The 13397-nt window shown below is 50.9% G+C and overlaps 1 pseudogene; it reads right to left on the reverse strand.

The window, feature by feature from the left end:
* Window positions 1–13397, reverse strand: part of LOC112071131 (laminin subunit alpha-5-like) — a 95750-nt pseudogene that overhangs the window by 62617 nt on the left and 19736 nt on the right.

Consider the following 13397-nt stretch of genomic DNA (forward strand, 5'->3'; position numbering starts at 1 on the left):
TACCAAGATCATATCTCAGTAGTGTCTAGTGGACCCTACCAGACCTACTATCTAGTAGTGTTAGTGGACCTGACCAGATCTACATCTCAGTAGTGTCTAGTGGTTGAAGATCTACCATCTAGTAAGTGACTAGTGATGGTTTGAAGACCTACCAGACTACTATCTAGTAGTCTAGTGACTACCAGACTACTACCTAGTAGTGTCTAGTGTGAGACCTACTATCTATTAGTGATGAAGACTACCAGATCTACTATCTAGTAGTGGTAGTGGTTGAAGACCTCCAAATACTATCTAGTAGTGTGTAGTGGTTGAAGACCTACCAGATCTACTATCTAGTATGTGTAGTGGTTGAAGACCTACCAGATCTACTATCTAGTAGTGTCTAGTGGTTGAAGACCGACAGATCTACTATCGATAGATAGTGTCTAGTGGTCCTACCAGATCTACTATCTAGTAGTGTCTAGTGGACCTACCAGATCTACTATCTAGTAGTGTGTAGTGGTTGAAGACCTACCAGATTACTATCTATAGTGTCTAGTGGTTGAAGACCTACCAGATCTACTTCTAGTAGTGTGTAGTGTGTAGTGGTTGAAGGTCTACCAGATCTACCATCTAGTAGTGTCTAGTGGTTGAAGACCTACCAGAGGTGTTGGCCTCCAGGAAGGCCTTGTGGACGACATTGTTGTTGGTGTTGGCGTCTCCGTACTGCTGCTGCCATTGGCCAGCTGCTCCTTGATAGGGGCCAGGGTGTCCTTTACCCTCGCTGCTGTACTGCTGGCCTCCTCCGCTGCTGCTTTAGCCTCCTCAATGTCACTAGCTGTCTCCTCTGGGAAGGGAGAGAGAATAGAGGTGTGGGTTGGGGCTAGGGTCAGGTCAGAATGTCTCTACCAGGGTTAGATGTGACCTAGGGTCAGAAGTCTCGTACGCGGTTAGATGTGACTAGGTCAGATGTCTACGGGTTAGATGTGACTAGGTCAGATGTCTCTAGTGATGTGACTAGGCAGTGTTCTACGGTAGAGTGAGCTAGGGTCAGGTTAGGTGTGAGCTAGGGTCAGGATCAGGGTTAGGTGTGAGCTAGGGTCAGGGTTAGTGTGAGCTAGGGTCAGTATCAGTAGTGTGAGCTAGGGTCAGTAGTTAGGTGTGAGTAGGGTCAGGGTTAGGTGTGAGCTAGGGTCAGGGTTAGGTGTGAGCAGGTCAGGGTTAGGTGTGAGCTAGGTCAGGTCAGGTTAGTGTGAGCTAGGGTCAGGATCAGGGTTAGGTGTGAGCTAGGGTCAGATCAGGTTAGGTGTGAGCTAGGTAGAGTCGTAGGTGTGAGCAGGTCAGTATCAGGTAGGTGTGAGCTAGGGTCAGGATCAGGGTTAGGTGTGAGCTAGGGTCAGTATCAGGGTTAGGTGTGAGCTAGGGTCAGTATCAGGGTTAGGTGTGAGCTAGGGTCAGGATCAGGGTTAGGTGTGAGCTAGGGTCAGATCAGGTAGGTGAGCTAGGGTCAGGATCAGGGTTAGGTGTGAGCAGGGTCAGGGTCAGGGTTAGGTGTGAGCTAGGGTCAGGTTAGGGTTAGGTGTGAGTAACATTTGTTTGTGTACAACAAGTGTGAGTATAGAACATTGTTTTCGCAATAGATCTCCCGTTTATCCCTGGCCTTACCTCTACTGAAGTTGAGGCTACTCTGCACCATCTCTAGGTCGTTCAGTAGAATCTCCTGTTTGTCCCTGGCCTCATCCAGACGAGTCTTAGCATCCTGAGCTGGGGCTTCAAGTCTGACAGCAGAGACAGAAATAACTACGTTATGACAAGGCACGCGCACGTTGTCTTGCTATTAAAAGGAAGTGTACACAACAACAAGCATTCAGCAACATAACATCTGGGTGTAACGGCTGTCGTCTTCCTCGTCTGAGGAGGATAAGTTAGAAGGATCGGAGGACCAGTGCGCAGCGTGGTAAGGGTCCATCTTGCTTTAATAAAGGTGAACAACTCAAAATACAAAACAACAAAAGTGACAACCGAACAGTTCTATCTGGTGCAGACACACAAAAGACTGAAAACAACCACCCACAAAACCAACACAAAACAGGCTACCTAAATATGGTCCCGATCAGAGACAACACAAAACACTCGCCTCTGATTGAGAATAACCATAATCAGGCCAAACACAGAAATAGGAAAACATAGAAATACAAAACTAGACTGCCCACCCCAACTCCACGCCCTGACCATACTAAAAAAGACAAAACAAAGGAAAAAAGGTCAGCAACATTACATCTGGGCCTGTATTTTAAAAAAAGTGTTCCAGGAAGTGTGAGTATAGATACATTGTTTTTCGCAATAGATCTCCCGTTTATCCCTGGCCTTACCTCTACTGAAGTTGAGGCTACTCTGCACCATCTCTAGGTCGTTCAGTAGAGTCTCCTGTTTGTCCCTGGCCTCATCCAGACGAGTCTTAGCATCCTGGAGCTGGGGCTTCAAGTCTGACAGCAGAGACAGAAATAACTACGTTATGACAAGGCACGCGCACGTTGTCTTGCTATTAAAAGGAAGTGTCCACAACAACAAGCATTCAGCAACATAACATCTCGGCCTGTATTTTAAAAAAGTGTCCCAGGTCAAGAGCGCTGATCTGGGAACAGTTCTCCCCCCCGTGTGTACCCTTGTTCATATCAATCGTATTCGTTACAACCTTAAAAGGCAAAGCTGATCCGATATCAACCCTCCTGTTTGTGAATACGGGTCCTGGGGAAGGAGGGAAAAACACAAAGGGCATCAGGCTCTCACCATTACTGACATCTTCCTGTAGTTTGACAGCCCGGTTCACCAGTTCAATACTGTATTTCTTCAGACCGTTAGCTGTCTGGCCCAGGTCCTGATCCTGTACATTCTGCACACATCAACAACAACAACAACAACAACATCAACAACAGCAACAACAACAACAGCATCATCAACAACAACAACAACAACAACAGACATATGTTACCTACTTACAGGTCCATCATGGCAATGTTTAGGTTGTCACACATATGCATATACTGTAATGCTGTTTCTATGAGTCTCAGAGAGTGTATTTTGTGTGTCCTCTATCATGGTCGTCACAACGTAGGAAATATGTGGAAGCGTTGCCCTTACCGCCAGTGCGTCCACAGCAGCCTGGTTGGCAGCGATCTCAGCGGCTCTGACGGCGTCGACGATGTCGGAGTACGCTTGGGACGCGTTCACCGTTCGCTGGATGAAACCATCCTTGTTGTTGTTGGAGATCACACTGCAACACAGAGGAGAAAACATGAAGCCAGCGCTACATTTCTAACAGATCGATCGATCGATCAATCAATCAATCAATCAACCAACATACCAACTGCCCAACCAATCAATCAACCAACATACCAACTGCCCAACCAATCATTCAACCAACATACCAACTGCCCAACCAATCAATCAAGCCACCAGTCAATCAGGCCATCAGGCCATCAGGCCATCAGTCCATCAGGCCATCAGTCCATCAGTCCATCAGTCCATCAGTCCATCAGTCCATCAGTCCATCAGTCCAACAGTCCAACAGGGGCTTGTTTTTTCATGGTTTTGGGGCAGGCCATTCTTTCCAGTGAAGGGAAATCCAACGCTTACAGCATAAAATTTACATTCTACGAATCTAGCATGATTCTGCACTTCCAAACTTTGTGGCAACAGTTTGGCGGAAGGTCCTTTCCTGTTTTCAGGTAATGACAGTGCCCCAGTGCAACAAAGCGAGGTCTCATACAGAAATGGTTTTGGTTGGAGATGGTCCCCTGGGAAGAACTTGGACTGGCCTGGCACCGTTAGCCTCGACCTCAACCACGAAACCTTTGGGATGAATGGACCAGCGAATGCGAGCCAGTCCTAATGCCCAACATCAGTGCCCGGACCTCACTATGCTTTGTGGCTGAATAGAAGCAAGTCCCCGCACAAAAAAAAAAAAGATTCAGAATGGTGACATTTGTGCGATCGGGTTTTCCATCGACAATCATTTGGAATTCACGTCAATGATATCATGTCACCATGTGGGACTGGTGGGTCAATTAACCTTGTTGGAGTGGCATCTCCTGATTCCTAGTTTGTGAGCTAGGCAGGCTACTGGCTGGAAGGTCTCCACTCAGAGGTACGGATGGGGAAGGGGGCGGGGGTAGGTTGACTCAGGTCCTCCCACTGGAAGCCCGGAGAATAGAGGGAGCGGGGAGTCCTATCAAATACGCACCTCTAAACTTTTGTACAGTACTAATGCAAATTAGTTTGCACATTTAGTTTGTTTCTTGTTTGAACGTGCAATAGTGTAATAATCAGATTCTCTTCTTTTATAAGTGTGGTATTCTATTTGTGTGATGTAGTTTTATTTGTGGCAATTTCTTTTTTTGGTGTTTTGTTTTTGTTAAGCAATAGGGTATAGTGTAATAATTCAATTCTCTTTTTATTTGTATTATATACTAACATTTGTTTCTATTTGTTTTGGTTAGCTTTTTTTGATATGAGTCTTCTGTTTGTATATCTTTATATATAGTTTTAAAATGTTATGAATTATTTAATTTGGTGTTGTTCGCAATGTCTGCAAGTAGTTCGTGTAAAATGGTGGCTGTTTTTTTGTTGTTGTATTTTGGGCGCTGAAAGGAGGGGTTCGCCAGGCACCCCTACAAGCTAAAACCGCCACTGCCCGCAGCAATGTTCCCAACATCAGTGGAAAGCCTCCATAAGAGTGGAGGCTGTTTATGCAGGCAAAGGATGGGGACTGACTCCATATTTAATGCCATGATTTTGGCATGAGATGTTTTAGACGAGCCTGGTGTCCACATACCTTTTGTCATGTAGTGTATTTATGGAAAAGAGATGTGTATATTCTCTGGACGATGCAACATGCCTGCCTTGTTGCAACATGAACCGAAACGCAGATTACTGTTCGATTTGAGAGGGCGCTGACTTTCCCTCTTTTCTGGTCACGTCACGGGCCATAAGACCGGTGGTACTGGCTTTCCTTTAAGAAAGCGCAGCAACAAAATCAAAGTTGGCTATAATTGTAAAAATGCATGAAAACAAAAATAGCTTTTCTTTTTAATTTAGGGTTAGGCATAGGGGTAGCAGTGTGGTTGAAGGTTCGTGTTTAGGTTAGTTTTAAAACATATTTTAAGAAGATACATTGTAGAAATAGCGGGGTTTTATAATTTCGTGTCAGTGGGAGCTGGTGTCGCGGCTCAGGTTAAATATGAATTTCCTCTTGGGGGGCTCTAATCCCTGCCCTCATTTCTGATATTGGCCTAACCTATCTAGTAAAAACTGATTACCGGAACTGTCAGGAATGAGGCTAACAAATCCAGTCCATAACGGGGGTGGTGCCTAAAACGTCTAGCTTGGGCCTATCGGACGCAAGATTGAACAACATACACCGTTGTTTTTTCGCATAATATATAACATGATTCAGCAAACTATATTACTGTAATGACTGACTAGATTCATAAATGAACAATTTGTCCAGCACAGAGGCTTTGAGGTTTTCGAATTGACGGTTTTTATTAAACCAACTTTAACAGGCTACTGTTTGGGCCGTAAGCACACGCCAAATGATGACAGCTAACCAAAGCCAATCGTGACCTTCTCTTGTGGAAGCCCAGACGTAAGGAGAAGAGGTAAACAAAGGCTGAACCTGGTCTTAACTTCCAATGGCTCCCCCCCCGCCCAACCCCCCTCCACGCCACTTCCGCCAACCACCAGGATGCCCGGCATCAGAACAATTCAAGGCATTCCCGTGATTGGCAGATGCAGGTTGATTGACATGTCGGACCCCGCGAACACCGGGTACTGGTCAGTACAACACAACCACCTGCCTAGCCTAACACTAAACACAGCTGTCTGTGCGGGTCGGCTACACAGCCCCACCCACAAAGTCCCTCGCCCGTAGGACAACAAAGTCTCTGAAGCGACCGGCGGAGGTCCTTTTGCCTGCCGTGGCCGTGATGGTCGCAGAGTGGCCCCTCTGGGAACCAGGGGATGAAGGCAGGGCATACTCGGGGGACAAGGGAAGCGGGAACGGGTAATCAAGTCCCTGGCCTCTTGGGGAACCACGCGGTGAACACAGGGGGGGAGACAGGGGGATGGGCTGTCTGGAGCCTTGTCTGCGGCACCTGAGGGTGGGGTGCCTGGAGTAATGTATTGCAGATAGGGGAATTGTGGGGTTTCCTGGGGTTTGGGGAGCAAGAGGTCCTCTGTATGCGGGCTAAACTGTCCCGGTGCAGTGGGCCACTTTCTCCCCTGGAGGAGCTGCACGCGGTACACAACATATAGAGAATGCAAAGGGTCCCACCCAGTGACTGTCCAACTTGGGGCATCTGCTTTTTCCTTAGGGGGCTGGTAGAAACGGCTCAGACCAGCTCCCAGCCCAACAAAGTGCCTTCCCGGTGTGCACGTCATAGTTTCCTTTCTGGCCTCACCCTGCATTCCACAGCTGCTCTCTGGCGAAGGTGTGGGCCTGTCTCCAGGCGGTCCTGGAGTCTCCGGGCCACTCCGGCCGGAGGAACATGAGGGCTATCTCAGGGGCCGACCAAACGCCATCTCCGCAAGGGGTGCGGATCTCTCTCCCCAGCATGAGAGGGCAGGCGCTGCAGGAGGTGGAGTCTTGGACAGCGGAGGCGGCCAATGCCAATGAGGACCATAGGCAGGTGCTTGTCCCAGTCACGCTGGTGTTTGGAAGAGACGATGGCCAGCTGCGTCCAAGCTTTCTGTTGACAGCGCTCCACAAGGCCAGTTCACTTTGAGGATGGAGAGGATTCGTGCGGGTCTTGTGCATCCCCAGCCTCTCACATACATGGTGGCGAACACACGGGACTCAAGTTTCTGCCTTGGGTCGCTGTGGATGGACTCTGGCAGCTCCAAACCTGCTGGAACATCCCCGCTGTCCAGGGCGTCGACGATGGTCTCTGCCTCCTGGTCAAGGCAGAGCATAGGCCTCGGCCATTTTTGCGTTGAAATAGTCCATGCGTCGAGCAACCCAGCGGTTTCACTGTACTGTGTGTGGGGGAACGGCCCACTACATCACTCCCACGCCTTCCATGGGAGCCCACTGGGACTGTTGGAGGCTGGAAGCATGAGAGCGGCTGGGGGGCCCTTTTCTGCGCTGTGCAGTTGTCACAGCAGCGACAAAAGTCCCCACATCCCTTGTGCCTGCCCCAGTAGAAGCCTGGACGGAGACGCGGCGAGTGTTTTTGTGACCCCCAAGTGTCCAGTCCACCCCATGAGTACTCTGGAGCACAGCCTCCCGCAGATGCTTTTGGGACTACCAACTGCCACTCTCTCCTCCCCGTAGCTTGACTCCTTCCATGCCGCGCTGTAGCACGCCACCACCAGCGCAGTCTCCTCAACCTTCGACACAACTCCTTTGGATCGCGCGTGAGAGCGCTGTCCCCCTCTTCCATGGTGGCCTTAACCTGCGCTCTACCACTGTAAGCAGGTGGCTGTAAGTCTGTGTCCCGTCCCTGGCTGGCTCGCGCCATTTCAGCCACGTCGACAGTCTGCAGCTCACAGCAACAGGCCCGCTCGCCCGACACACTGTGGCAGCAGCCACCCTCCTCTTGCCCGCAGCTCTCTCTCCCGTCTCTCTCCGTTCCCAGTGGCGGCAGCCGTCTGCGTACAGGGGGCCGACGGCGACATGGCGTCGGCGTTTGGAGTGGCGTGCGCCTGCCTGTGCACCACGGTGAAGTCATACGGCTGAAAGCTCCTCCAACCAGCGTGCCACCTGCCCCTCTGGCTACTCTGAAGAAAGACATGAGCCACTGAGAGCAGAGGTGGTCAGTCCTTACAGTAAAAGGGCAGGCACCCAGGTAGTACTTGAAGGTTGACGGAAGCCCACACAGCCAACGAAGCTCCCGCCGGTGACACAGTAGCGGCGCTCATGTTTGTCAAAATGTTTTGCTGAAATACGCCACCACTCTCTCCCCTCTGGCCCGACCTGGGCCAGCAACCCCACCCAATGCCAATTGCTGCGCGTCTGTGTCAGGATAAAGGCAAGGTGAGGTCAGGGGGGCCGAGCAGCGGGGCCTCGATCAGTGCAACGTTTGAGGGTGTGACGCCTCCTCACACTCCACTGTCCAAGTGAAAGCCTTGTCCTTTCGGGCAGCAGGCGGTTCTCGTGGAGCAGCAACGCTTGAGAAGCCCCGTACAAACCTCCTTGTGTAAGTTAAATGAAACTATCTCGTAGTGTGTGAGTGTCGCGAGAGCCCCACGGACACGCTAGTATCGACCTAAGATCTGAGGACTGGTCGTGATGTGGGAGGGTGCCTAGCAGCAAGCTATCTACCCTCTTGCTACAGTAGCGCTCGTCTATGATGGTTGCAACTGTTTAGTTCTCCTACCCATCTTAGCTAATGTGGTTTGCTTAGGATTTTGGCCTCTTGCGCTTTCAACGACCTCATCCGGAGATTGGCTACTACTCTAGATTGAAAGTGGCCACCGTCTTCTCTCATGCTCGGATGGAAGGCCTGGACCCCAGTATTTTCTTTACGTGACCGTGTGGGTTAGGGTAGGTCATAGAGACCTTGGCTGGAGAACGGCCCATACCGCAGCACTCCATTCCAGTCAATCTGACGTAGTGGTACTGCAGACGCTCGCGACCCTCACGCAGATCTAAGTAGTGTCTAGTAACGTTGGGAAGGGTGAGCGGCTGCTTGAATTGGGCCAGGCTGATGAAGTTACGGGCATGAGTTAGATCTAGAAGCTGGTCGGGGTCGCGGTCGGGAGAACTGTGACTCTAATAGGTCTAGTACGTGCTGCTTTGTGGTTCCTGTAACGAACTAAACCAGGCATCATAAAGTAACTATCTAGGTGAGCGTGTTCTGGCATCAAGGGCATAAGATGCTCGACAAGGGACCTTTTGAATTCTGCAGTTTGTCCTTCTGTTTAGTGAAGAACGCAGTTTTGGCTCTTGGCCTACGACCGTGGAAAGAGAGCCAGCATATCACTTAGCTCCGGTTTGCACGTACTGGCGTGCTAGTGCTCGTTGAGGACTACAGAGAGCTCTAGGGACGATGTAAGTCCAGCCTTGATATGCATAGAGTTTCGAGGTTGAACATGCACACTCTGAATACCAGTAGTCTGATTCTAATCGGGAGATTGATGGCTCTTGTCCATTGGGTGTTGCTGATCAAGACGCTACCGACGAGCATCCTTTGTTGTCTACCTCGCTAACGATAGGGTAACTATGCATGGATGGTGACATTGGACCCTCCCCATTAGATTCTCCTATCGGTAGATCGTATGGCATAGATGGACCGGATACTCGGGCGTCCTAGGGTCTCTCAGGTGTGGTCTTGATGTGGGAAGGGCTCATACTTATGTAAGTCATGCCTCACTGCTAGTTAGGCTATCGTCTTCGCATAGGACACACAGCCTAGGTAGTATCGGGACGGCCCTATCTATCCGTATGGTCGGGTCCAGTCACGGGGAATACTGGAAGGCGGAGGCGCTACGCCCACAGATTTCTTCTTTATGGGAGTTTGAGTGGTTTGCGGTAGGAGTGGTTGAACCATTTGCACCATAACCTCCGATTGTACGATTTCTATTCATTCCTAGTGACAGTGTCATAGAGTGAGTTTCTGAAGACCTCAACCGTTCCTACGATTGTGCTACGTCTGAAGCCTGCACAACAAGGCGAAGGCTCTTCTGTGAAGTACAGCGAACTCGTCTGTTGGGCATCAACGCGGTTGATTTGTCGGCCGTCCGCGCGTGTACCAATGACCTAACGACAGGTTCTTCCGCCACTCAATTCTCCGTCTCAGCTGACGGCATGACAGGGTTAGTTGGCCTTTCATGGGCTCGTCCCTCTTTTTACCCATCTCTCGTTAGGGCTTGGTGCTGCTGTGCGCCACTGGCTGCGCAGCTCAGAGCTGTCTTCCATGGTGGCGTGCCTTTGTGTAGGGAACTTCGTTAACCACCTCTGAGGAAATGTCCTTAAGCTAGGTCTGGATACATGGGACTGGGAAAAGAGTTATCAACGCACAAGGCGTGTTTGGTTGTGGTGAGGCGGCCATGCATAGATTCTCTGGCTGGGCTTCTTATTTAAAGGGTTACTGGGAGTTAAGAAAGGTCTTCTCTCGTATATGGGCAGATTGGAGTTGTAATGGGGTGACGATTGACTCAGTGTAGGTGAGGCGTATAGTTGAATTGTGCCGGTTAGCGCTGCTCTATGAGATGTCGCTTCGAGCGCTGTTAGGTCACGGGTTCACCGCCGCCTCCGTTAGAGTTCTATGAGGTCTACAGGGATACGTGGTTTGGGCTGGCCTGGTAGGCTTACGCTTGGCTGCAAGAGTACATACAGCGGCGCTCAGAGGTGTTGACGACACGGTGGTCATGTGGGCATCAAGGTACGGCGGCGCCTTACGGTGTGACACGCCTAACGAGGGATCCGACGAGACTAGAGTGGTTAGGCTCGTGGAGCCTAGGGTCCAGTACATCTAGGGAGGATTAGGGTCGATTAGTTGATTCGCTCCATTTCTTTTGTTCGGATTCAGTGATGGGAGAGTGGCTGATGCATGACTTGGTGGAGTCACGATTCGGTGGGCGGGATGTGTCGGCGCAGGGTTGTTCGACTGAGCGTGCGTTACGGGATAGTTCCACGCCTGGTTTGGAACCTGTGAGCTATATTCATGGGCGCTTTGCTACACCGCAGGTAGTGTGCGACGCAGGTTTCCAAGAGCTAGGGCGGGAGGCTAGGGCGAGCCGTCAAGGATAAGGGTTAGGTGTGAGTAACATTTCGTTCTCAATAGGTTGACTGGAGACAAATTGGACAGATGAGGTCGCCCAGACTATAACAGTCCGGGACTCACACTAGTTACATATACTGCCGCAGATTTTTGAGCACCTCTGGTCTTGCTTCGTTTGAAGGGCTGTGCACATGTCACTCTCCTCTTCCCAGTTCGGCACTGGTGGGCTTCTCGACTGGATGATCGTATGTGCGCTGGTTTATGGGCGGATCAGGTAAGAGTCCGAGGTCCGCACTATCCCAGTAGCACGGTGCTCTCACTTGTGTGGGGACCCGCAGTGCGGTTTCTCCTTGCATGCCCTAGATCTGGGAGCGGCTGGTAAGCGGGAGTCAATCTGCGATGCGGCGGCGCGACTGGACTCGAAGGGTCGACCCTAGCGACGTAGGACACGCAAAATACACACTCACGATGCCAATAAGATCGAACGCGCCAGCGGACCGCAAGGGGCGTGTTGTGCTGTTGCTTATTAAGTGAGGAAGCTGTGGTCTCAGACCAGGGAAACACAGGGTACGAAGATTGAGGTACATTTCTGGGGGTCAATTTTATTCCGGGGCCTGTATGTCTATACAAAAGTCGTCACCCAGGGCTAGCAGGGGCAGTTTTTAGCGCTGATCTCCGGGGCTGGGCTTGCGCACTGGCACCGCTCTCTCCCCACCCCTCCGGGCGTAGATCACAGGGGACGGGTGTCGGTGTTTCCACTCTCAACCTCATCCGCTAAATATGCCGTCATGCTGAAAGCACCACCATTGTCAAAAAAACGCGACGCCACTACAGCTGTCATCCACGCGACTATTCACTCACACACAGGGGTCTGCTCTTGGCTATTGGGTGACACATAGGGAGGGATGTGCCTAGGCGGAGAGGGAGGATTCCACTGCAAATTATGCGGCAATGCACGTGCGGCTTGACGTGGACGAAGATGTCAGCCGTCTGTGAACACTGGGTCTTCCTCGGTGCTATGTTTGGCAGCGCTCTGCAGCGGTGGTCAGCCGGTCGCAAGTAGGCATAGGTTGAGACAATTTCATTGCACGCCAGACCGGTATAGGACTGAGGGCTCTTCTTTCGAGACTTTAGTGTATCCTTTTAGGCTCTAGCTACCGATAGAGGGCTCTTCAGGCTGGCCTTGCGTGCTCACACTTACTCATCAGAATCTAGCGAAGCACGAACAGTACCACACAGAGCAGCTGGTACACAAACTGTCCACATAAGCCAGCCTCAGCTACTCAAGAGCTAGAGCCCTCCACACTAAAAGGACAACCAACAGTACAATATAATGCTGTGTCTTACCGTGAGCTTATTTCAGTATAACATGCGCTCACCAGGTCTATCTCGGCAAATGCGTTCTCTCACGGATTGAGGTGCCACAACAGCATCATGAACTGCATGTTTAGCTCGCTCTATCACTTTGCCTGTATCCTTACACTCACTCGTATTGATATCAATGGAGTGTTGTCTTAATCTAGTGTGTTCAAGATACCCTTCTAAGATCACTCGGTAGGATCAGTCTTTAACATAAGATTCTCCAGACACCTTTACCTGGACATTGCACGTTTGCGCGCGGCTTCTTAGCAACCAGAGCTTAAGTTGGTACGCAGACGCCCGGGTGAGCTTAGGGATCCGTGCGGAACGACTGGTTCTTCTTGTACGGCAGTACTTCGACGCATAGGTGGAGTTACCGTTTCTGTTTCGAGAGACACGCCGGGTTCTCGACGATCTCTCTCGGGTTCGCGCATCGGCCACAACACCCTATATATGTCTGCGCTGCGGTAATAGATTACTGGTCGACGCGAAAGCACATTCATAGTCGACCGCTTCAAGGCCGACGACGAGCAGAACATACTACTCGCAGAGTCCCTAGCGCTGCCTCCACGGACTGTTGCTCCTAAGACGCCATGCACGCGAGCCTCCGATGGGATGCTCCTAGACAGAACCCGACGTTCCCATTCACACTCACGCTCCTTAGCCATAACGTCCTCACACTGCAACCTCACTTATATCGACACCAACTATACCAACTGCCCTAACGACGCAATCAATCAACCAAACATACCACTGCCAACCAATCATTCAACCAACATACCAACTGCCCAACCAATCAATCAAGCCACCAGATCCATCAGCCATCAGGCCATCAGGCAGCATCAGTCATCAGGCCATCAGTCCATCAGTCCATCAGTCCATCAGTCCATCAGTCCATCAGTCCATCAGTCCAACAGTCCAACAGGCCCATCAGGCCATCAGGCCATCAGTCCATCAGTCCATCAGTCCATCAGGCCATCACGCCATCAGGCCATCAGTCCCAACGGTCCCATCAGTCCATCAGTCCATCAGGCCATCAGTCCATCAGTCCATCAGGCATCAGTCAACAGTCCAACAGGCCAACAGTCCAACAGGCCATCAGTCCATCAGTCCATCAGGCCATCAGTCCATCAGGCCATCAGGCCATCAGGCCATCAGTCCAACAGTCCATCAGTCCATCAGGCCATCAGTCCATCAGTCCATCAGGCCATCAGGCCACAGTCCAACAGTCCATCAGGCCATCAGGCCATCAGTCCATCAGTCCATCAGGCCATCAGTCCAACAGTCCATCAGTCCATCAGTCCATCAGTCCCTAGTCCATCAACTCCTCACCTG

This window comes from Salvelinus sp. IW2-2015, unplaced genomic scaffold, assembly GCF_002910315.2.
Source record: "Salvelinus sp. IW2-2015 unplaced genomic scaffold, ASM291031v2 Un_scaffold1526, whole genome shotgun sequence".
Lineage (NCBI taxonomy): Eukaryota > Metazoa > Chordata > Actinopteri > Salmoniformes > Salmonidae > Salvelinus > Salvelinus sp. IW2-2015.